This window comes from Carya illinoinensis, chromosome 3, assembly GCF_018687715.1.
Source record: "Carya illinoinensis cultivar Pawnee chromosome 3, C.illinoinensisPawnee_v1, whole genome shotgun sequence".
NCBI classification, from domain to species: Eukaryota; Viridiplantae; Streptophyta; class Magnoliopsida; order Fagales; family Juglandaceae; genus Carya; species Carya illinoinensis.
Window position 1 is genome coordinate 33,358,245 of NC_056754.1, and position 10,007 is coordinate 33,368,251.

A 10,007-nucleotide genomic window follows, 5' to 3' on the forward strand; every position below is an offset into this window, starting at 1 on the left:
TAACAAATGATTTGGTGGGTTTGGTGAGTTCACGAAGATGGCTATGAATGAGAATGAGTACACATGTGAAAATGATGCACATGTGATGCAAATTAAAAAAAAATTGACACATGAAAATATGCCACAGAGTTCCAACAAGCATTTTAAATACTGAATTTGCACCACCACCTCCCAACTTAAATGAAACATTGTCCTCAATGTTTAAGAATCAAAATTGAATGGGGAGTAACTGAAAATGGTAGAATACACCTGATGAGTGACGTGGGTAGCTCACTAAACACCAAAGATGGTAATCTGAAATGACGAAATGAAACTATCCTGTAATAAAAAACAAAGAAAACAATAGCAAACAAAAAGGAAAATAAAGAAAATAAGAAAAAACAAAAACAAAACAAAGCAAAACAAAATAAATAAAGAAACACATACCTTGGTGGTGTGGTCAACGTTGATAGACTAGATCCACAAGTGGAATGTCTTCCACTTCCAGAACTTGCCTATCAATTAATATTTTCTGACCATCCTTAGGATCCTCTATTTCTACCACCCCATTTACAAAAACATTTTTCACTAGAAATAGGTCAGTCCACCTAAACCGAAGTTTTCCTTTGTGCTTGTGAGATCCAAAATCATATAAGCATATTCGGTCATTAGGTTTAAACCTCTTCATAAGAATATTTTTATCATGAAACGTTTTCATTTTAACCTTATAGACTTTAAACTTAGGCAAATATTTCAATTTAACTCTTGGTGCTTTCATACTTATAGGAATCTGTTTTCCACATTTCTTAGGCAATGACTCACTCAAAAATGAGTAGCACTATTGCTATCCCAAGTGCAGGAGGATGTCGTGTAATAATTAGGAATAAATTCCTAGATCGTCTCCTCAGGGAAAGTTACTTAAAATTAAACTCGTTGAAAAATGTGAAAAACTTCACAAAGAGAAAACAAGAGGATGATATGTGCAATGGATGGAAAAGATTACTAGTCATGGACTAGATTCATGTTTTTAGATTTTGATTGTCGGATTGGAATGTAAAGGACTAATAGATTAAACTCAGAAATTTATAAGACTAAATTAAGAATTAAACTAAATTAGAAAGTAATTGACAAAACATGCACTGAAAATTGAAAATGCATAAAAACAAGATTTTAGAATTCGTCTTTGTATTTAAATTACAAATTCTCAAAATAACACATAACAATTGTAATCACTATTAAATGAAAGCTTAAAGAAACAATAAAAATAAATAACATGAAATAAGTAAACAACAAATAAATTACCCAACTAAAACAAAAACAAAAGCTTTCAACCGAATCCTTCTTGCAATAAATTAAGGATTGACTTATAATAAGAATTGAGTTCACGAGAAAATCGAGACGTCCGGATGGTGACAGCCCGGGTCACCATCCTATCAACGGGTGCCAAGTGTGTGCAAGGCAACATAAGTGCACAAAGAAACACGCAGCGGATAATGAAAGTCATAACTAAGTACCAGAATTTTTTCTTAACGTAATACAAGCTGTTTAAACATACATAAATAAAATATTACAAAAACACAAATACAGTTTTAAACCAAATATAAAGCATAGCATCAGCAACCCGGCGGAACCGCATCCTCGGGCTCAGCCTCCTCCTCTTCGTCCTCAAACTCTGCACCAAAAGCTACGGAACCAAAAATGGTACCGCAGGTAAGTAAAACCCAAACACTACTAGATAAAAGCATATAGAACTCAAACAATATGCATGAAACATGCCCAATGCACAAAGCCCATAAAACATAATTTTTCCACACACGCCAAAAACCCATTTGGCTCAAAAACACATCCTTTCTGAAAAACACGCCAAAAGTCACATTTGGCCTTTATCCGACTCAAACCAGAATCCATATTAACCGTATGCACCATGACCTCCCCTAGGGGTCATCCGCACACTCTGGCTCCAGTGCCACACCGCAGAGTACCACCACGCAGGTAACACCTAACGAGCGATGCCCAGTTCCGCGCCCCGCGCGTTCGTAGCCAAGCATCCTTTAGCCCTCACCAGCGAAGGGCCACGGAGTCGGTGCGTAGAGCGATGCCCGGTTCCTCGCCCGACGCGTTCGTAGCCAAGCAACCCCTAGCCCCCGCTCCCGTCGTCTAGCGACAACCCAGGGGACATCACTCAGTTTATTCCGCTCCCGAGTGACCAGAGGAGCTCCACCGGGATAATACCCCATCCCGGCTTGGGGTCGTGATACACACGCACTCGTAAGTCCAATTACGCCAATAAACAGGCTTTTCACACTAAAACAAAAACACACGTGCATGCACCATGTAATGCCATAACAATGCATAAAAATAACCAACCAACATAAAGCAATAAAACAAGTAACTCCGTCCTCCATCCATCCGACCCCCGAACTCCTCGGACTCAGTCCGGAATCAACCAATCAACAGCAGATAAAATAAATTGAATGAGCAATATATATTTAAATCTGAAAATAGGATTTGGAAATTACTTACAGCGCTATATGGTATTTTTAAAAAGCTTGCGGCGTTTCAAATGGCGGAGGAAGAGCAACATAACAGTGTAATTTACACTGTTGCCGTAGGTAATAAATTACCCATTTTCGAACGGGGACAAACCAAGGCACGAAATTGATAGGGAATGGTCTTAAGATATTTATGAAGCTAAGGGAAATGAGTTTTGGCCGTGGGTGGTGGTGGAAATGGCGGTCGAAGGCCAAAAAGGGGCTGAACGGAGTTGAGCTCGTGGGAGCTGCTCCGGCAACGGATCGAGGCCGAAAATGGGTGGTTTAGGTCGGCAAGAGGTAGGGGAAGAAGCTGTGAAAAGATGGTGGCCGGAGGTGGTGCGACGGTGCCGAAAACGGTGAAAAACCGTATAGCTTGGAGGAGCTCGTGGCGACTAACGGTGGCTCGGATGGAGGTGAAACTTGGTGGGGATGTTCACCGGTGAGAGGGGAAGAAAACTGGGTGGGTGGTGTCGGCCACGCCGCCGGCGAGCGGCGGTTCTGGGCTGTGAAAGCAACTGGCAACAGGGGCAAAAACAGAGCAGGTGCAGCGACTTCCGGTGGCTCTCGAAAGCTAACGGCTGGTCCGATAGCTCTGAAAATTGGTGGGGGTGATCTCTGGTGAAAGGGGAAGAGAATGGTGGTGACGGTGCACTAAACGGTGGCCGGACGGCGGAGAACTATGCGGTCAAAGTGGCGGCGACGGGAATGAGAAAAAGGGGCAGATGTGCGCACGTGGGAGAGGAGGAAAACGGGAAGACGAAGAAGAAGAAAAGAAAGAAGAAAAGAAAGAAAAGAAGAAAATAAAAGGAAAAAGGGAAAAAGAAAAAGAAAAGAAAAGAAATGAGGTACAATCCTCACCTCTGGAGTCCAACAACTGATCCAACGAAAATAAGTTTAAAAGCAATAAAACTAAGAAAATATTTTAAACACAACGTAAAACTAAAATATAATAATTAACTAGTAAAAACAAACTATTTAATTTTAAATCCAAAGACAAGCTAAAATAAATTAAACAGCAATTTAAATTCAACAGCAATTAAAATCCAATTAAAATCCGATAATTTAAAATAAAAGAACTATTATATTAATTAAATTAAAATATTCCTTCAGTGAAAATACACGTAAAAACGGGGTGTCACATAGCACATTTAATGAAAACTTCTAAAAACAATTCTTTTGTTTCATGAAACCAACTAGTACACTTGAAAGAAATTAAGGTATTACACTTAATGAAATAAGATTCTAGAACAATTCTTAATACACTTAATAAAAATTCTAAAACAACAAAGCATTGAAGCCAAAAGGAAAAACTGCCGAACACAAGAAGGAGCCAACTCTTTCAAGAACATAACAAAGAAATAACAAAGAAGCAAGTTTTTTTTTTTTGTAAGTTCGGACTGCACCCCTTTTATAGCCGAACAACTTGGCTAGTTCCCTCTCACATTCACACTTCATTTGCATTCACACCTAATTTTGGCCGCCTCTTGCATTCACATTCAATCTTGCATTCACACTTCACTTGAAGAATAATTCCAGCCGACTCTCCTCTCTCATCTTATTCAATCGGTTTTTCAATTCAAACCAAGCACCTTTCACTCAAACCAACCAACACATTTTTCACACTAGAAAATTCAAACCAATTTCAGCATTGGCAACTGACCAATTTCCAGAATTTCTTTCACTCACATGTTCTCTTACATTAACATCACATGTTTCAACTCTTGCAGCAATATATATATCAAGTCGGCGCCAAACTCAACCACAATTCACTCCAGCCGCACACACACTTTAATTCCAGCACAACACTCACATGCCTCTTTCTATCTTCCTTCATTTCGGCTCTTGTCCAATTCAGTGGAAAGGTAGCAGCCTTTGATGACTTTTTCAATGTCAAATTTGGTGGAGACAATTCGGTGGATAGCAGCCTACTTCTTCAATATATAATTTCGGTGGACAGCAGCTCAAATAGACCATCTTTTTCTTCATTTAATAACCGGACCACTTTCTAGCTTTTCACATGTTTATGTAGCTCAAATGCACTGGTTCTCTTCACTTTAATGGGATCATGTTTCAGCCAACAACTTCCCTTTAATCATGTCGATTTCTCAGCTTCCAACCTTGCACATGTTTCAGCCAATTAATATGCATCAACTTCCTCTTCACTTGGATCACCATGCACATCACAATCGGAACACTTCCTTCTTTTTCTTCCGTGGGATCCAGCTGGGCCATGTGAATGGATTAAATCCATGGAAGAGGTGGTGGGTGAAGTGCATACGACACTCTTCAATCTAGAGGTGTTCAACAATTCAATATATCTTTCCATGTCATGTGTATAGGACCTACAAGCCAAAATTCATTGTTTTGAGTCATGCATGCGTTAATGACTTCCAATCTATTCAAAAAGTTTAACATATGGATCACATACAAAATTTATCTCATACCAAACTTTCTAAATAAGATAAAATATGCATATGAATAAACATTATCCAATTAAATCTCAAGTTATTAAATTAAGCATAAACTCATGCTATTAATCAATTTAAATCACAACTTGCATTTATTCTTATTAACCATTTTTCCATTTAAAACCAATAATAATGTCATGATGAATTTAAAATACACTGGTTTTAAATAACTAAAATATGCAATATTTCAGCTCAATCAGGCAACTCCTCAAATTTCTGTTGCCAAACCTGTGTGCCATAATCCTGAGTTTGATAAAAAACAACACAAATATCAATAACATCAGATGAATCACTAACAGATGTATTAAACTCAGAATTCACAAGGGAATATTCAAGGGGATCAAAATCATGAGTTGTGTGAACTCCCTTGTCAATGAGTGCATCAATCATATACGTTTGGTGGCACTCGTCATCTATTGGCTGCTTCTCAATATGGAAAATGTTGACCTCCATGGTCATGTTTCCAAAAGATAACTTCATCAACCCATTCCTGCAATTTGTAAGTGCATTAGCCGTAGCAAGGAAATGTCTACCTAATATGAGAGGAAGTTTAGAGTTAGACTCAACAACTAATTGAGTGTCCAAAATTAAGAAATCAACAGGATAATAAAACTTGTCAATTTGGATCAAAACATCCTCAACTATCCCTCTCAGTTTCTTAACTGAACGATCAGCCAACTGAAACACGATAGAAGTAGGCTTAATTACACCCAAACCAAGCTGCAAATAAATGGAATAAGGCATCAAATTAACACTAGCTCCTAGATCTAGCAAGGTTTGCCCAAACTCATGATTCCCAATATTACATGCAATGGTTGGATGATTGAGTTGAGATATTGCATATTTTTAGCTATTTAAAACCAATGTATTTTAAATTCATCATGACATTATTATTGGTTTTAGATGGAAAAATAGTTAATAAGCATAAATACGAGTTGCGATTTTTAATTGATTAATATCATGTTTATGCTTAATTTTATAACTATGATGTAATTGGGCAATATTTCCTCACATATATAACATATTTTTGATAATCTATTTTTTTATTTTAATTTATGTTTGAGTGTTATTTTTATCTACTTATTTTCAGCTTGAATAAAATTCACATGGGATCAAGACAAGATGACTTTTCAGTGGTTGTTTATAGATACACGCGGGACCAACATTAGTGGAACACACAAACAGAAGCATTTTTACGGAATCAAAACAAGTGGCTGTTGAAAAGAATTGTTGAAGCTTATTCTTTAGGCTTATGCGGGACCCCATGGAATAAATAAAAGAGACACAAGGGAGACCAAGTGGACGCATCAAAGCTTTTGATTCTGACATGGGGCTGCATGATATTCTGTATGAAGATGGTGACTGTGAAATTTTGGATTTTAGGAAAGAGCGATTTGAGCTTGAAGTTGTGGCCACCGACTGTTTCAAGGTGAGAACCAAAGCCAGTTCTGAAAAGAAAGTGAAGGGTTTGGATGGTGCCAAAGTCAGTGCAGCAACTTTGAAAGAAGAGAGGAGTAGGTGCAGAATTTTCAACCAAGCCATACAAGCCGAAATGAAGGAAAATAAGGGATGAGAGGCACATTTCAACAACCAAAGAAAAATAAGAAAGAGAGGGCACCGAACGGACAAAGCAAGGAGTTTACAAAAATGAAAAAGAAGGCTGTCAACATTTACGGAAAGGTGAGAAAATAAAGAAGAGAGAAGGAGCCGTTGAAAAGTAGAAAGGAGATGCTGAAAGTGAAAGAAAGCAGTCGGGTGCATGAATTTAGTGAGGGTGAGAAGTGTGTGGGGTTGGTTTGGTAGAGAAAGATTGGTTTAAGAAAGGAAAGAAACATGGGGACACGGAAAGAGAGAGAAGTGAAAGCAACCAACCGGTGTGAAATGGAGGGAGGAATCGGTGAGGTTAACATGAGTAGAGAGGGAAAGAAGAGATAGGAAAGGAGAAAAAAAGTGAGTAGAGAGGGAGAGTAATGAGTGTGGTAGCTGAAGTTAGCTGAACGTGTGCCCTCACTGTTGGTTGATGGTAGATGCAGCCGAGAGATTGAAGGAGTGAAAGGTGGAGAGTCATTCTTCTTTTTCGGCTTGGACTGGATAGCTGGACGCAGCAGGCTGGACACATGCAGGAAAGCAACACATGCAAACCACACACATGCAGATCACTCGGAAGCTGCTGCAGCAAGAAAGAAACTCACACGATGCAACCACATTACACATGCAGACCAGCAAAGCATTCGGACACCATGCAGTGGACACATGTTTTGACAGCCAATCAAACCAGCACATGGACAGCACTCAAAAGAAACTCACACATGCAATGAACACAGCAACACACGGCTATAAAAAGAAAGAAAGCTGAAATGAAGGGTAGTTGATTGCAGGGGCAGCAGTTTTTAGTTTCTTTACTTGTTTTACTTCATTTAGAAGCAAGAAGCAGCAGCACGGAAAGGGTAGCTTAGCTTGAAGTTTTCTTTTTTTCTTTCTTTTCATTCAGACCTGGAGAGAGTTTTTTTTCGAGCAGAGTTTTAGTTGTTTTCTTATTTTGTTTTCTGTTTAAAAGAAGTAGCAGCAGCCACGGGTTGGAGTTTCTTTAATTGTTTTACTTTCATTTAGAAGCAAGCAGAGTTGTTAGCTCGGGTAGTTAGTGTTAGAAGCCAATTTTTGAGTCGCTCTGTAATCTCAGTTTCTTCGAGTTCCTCTAGGGAATAATTTCTTTGAGTGTTTATTTTATTTCGAGTTGAATTTCAATTTGGTGTGTATTTTATTTGAAAGTTCAATTTATTTTAGGATTCATTTTATTTGGAGAGTTCATTTTATTTGAGAAATCATTTTATCTGGAAGTTCAGATTTTTGGATTGGAGAACGCAGTCTCGATTTCCAAACATCAAGTTTATTCCTTACAATTCCTGTTTTTATTTAATTTCAGTTTAATGTCTTTTATTTTTCCTTTCACCTTTAATTTCTATCTATTTAAATTACTGTCATTTATTTCTCCTTGCACCTTTAATTCCTCTATTTAAATTAATGTCATTTATTTTTCTTTCTCCTTTAAATTTCAGTCTATTAATTTCTGCAATTTTAATTTCCTTTCTTGCATTTTAATTCCTTACATTTCATCGCTGCACTTAAATCCAACAAACATGAATCTGGCTCACGACCAGTAAATTTTGATTTTCATTGCACTTTTCCATCCATTGTACATATCATCCTCTTATTTTCTCTTTGTGAAGTTTTTCACATTTTTTTCAACAAGTTTAATTTTAAGCAACTTTTCCCTGAGGAGACGATCTAGGAATTTATTCGTAATTATTACACGACATCCTCCTGCACTTGGGATAGCATTAGTGCTACTCATTTTTGAGTGAGTCATTGGACAACCAGGATCCTTGTACTTAGGAGGAATTCGCTGCTCAATTAGAGCACTAACTTGCTCTGTCAGAAATGCTGTCTTCTTAACATGGTGCTTCCTCTTAACTGTACACAAATCTTTAAGAACTTTTGCATAAGTGGGAACTTGTTTAATAACATGCAAAAGATGAAGGTTAATCTTTACCTGCCTAAGGTTCTCCAAGATTTCATTACTAGGATCCAAAGTTCGCATACCAGATTTTAAAGCTTGAGGAAATGGTACCTTAACTGAACTCTTGATTACCTCGGCATCCTTGGGGAACTCGGTGCTATCATTGCTTTGTTCCTCTTCAACATCCTCTTACTTATCAGTTGTTGGGATGTGTAAGGACTTACCACTTCTTGTCATAATGGCATTGACTTCTTTTAAATTTTTTTGTGCCATATGCTGACCTTGGGGTGCGGATTGAGCTTGAGAAGGAAACTTGCCATGCTCATTCACACTCAAGGAGCTTATTATCTTGGATATATGACTCTTTATCTCTTTGTTTTCTTCAACAACCTGCATAATCAAAGATTCAAACTTTTGATTAGTTTTACTCTGTGCCTCAATAAAAGCATGCAAAGTGTCTTCTAAAGGACTCCTAGAAGATGAAGGTGCATGATATGGTGCAGGATATGATCTAGGGGGTTGTGCAGGCGGTTGGTTTTCAGACTTCCAGGTAAAATTGGGGTGATTATGCCACCCAGGATTGTAGGTATCAGAGAAAGGTGCAACAGGCTTCATGTACATACCTAAGGCATTACATTGTTCCTCATACATCCCTCTCATCTTAGCAAATGTGGGACACTCTTGGGCAAGGTGATCTACCCCACCACACACAAAACATTGTCCAAAAGACTCTGCATGATTAGCCACGTGTGTTGGCTTTAAGTCTTTATTCTTCAACACCTCTAGCTCCCTAGTGAGCATCTCAACCTTAGCCTTTAGGTTATCTTCTTCCCTGAGATGGTAAATTCCACCACCATTTAGGTTTCCTGCAGGTCGTGACCTATTTGTGCTCTCAGTAGCACTAGGTCCAGTCTAAGTGTGAGCTTTTTCAGCAAGCTCATTGAGGTATTCTATGGCCTCATCAGGATCTTTCTGTAAGAACTCACCATTACACATCATCTCTACAAATTGATGCTCTCTAGGTGTAAGTCCCCCATAAAAATAGCTCACTAAGCGCCAATTCTCATATCCATGGTGAGGACACATACTCAATAGCTCCTTAAATCTCTCCCAAAATTGATACAAAGTCTCACTGTCCTTTTGTACAAAGGTGGAGATTTGCCTTTTTAAAACATTGGTCTTATGTTGGGGAAAGTATTTATTAAAGAAGACCTGAGTCATCTCATTCCATGACCCCATAGATCGTGGTCTCAATGAGTATAGCCAACTCTTAGCTCTATCCTTCAAAGAGAAAGGAAAGAACTTAAGTCTCACAATGTCATCAGTTGCATTTGACTATGAAAAGTCGCAACTACTTCCTCAAACTCCCTAATGTGCACATATGGATTTTCATTTTCCAAGCCATGAAAAGTAGGGAGTAACTGTATCATCCCTGTTTTAAAATCCAATTGGCGAATATTAGCTGGAAACATGATGCATGATGGTGTGGCTATGCGTTTAGGGTGGAGG

General features: G+C 38.3%; 1 non-coding gene across 1 annotated transcript; it reads left to right on the plus strand.

Annotated features, from left to right (window-relative positions):
• The first annotated feature begins 9,564 nt into the window (after window positions 1–9,564).
• On the plus strand, window positions 9,565–9,672 carry LOC122305899. The gene has a single exon (XR_006241330.1). It is a non-coding gene; the product is annotated as a small nucleolar RNA R71 (small nucleolar RNA).
• The last annotated feature ends 335 nt before the right edge of the window (window positions 9,673–10,007 follow it).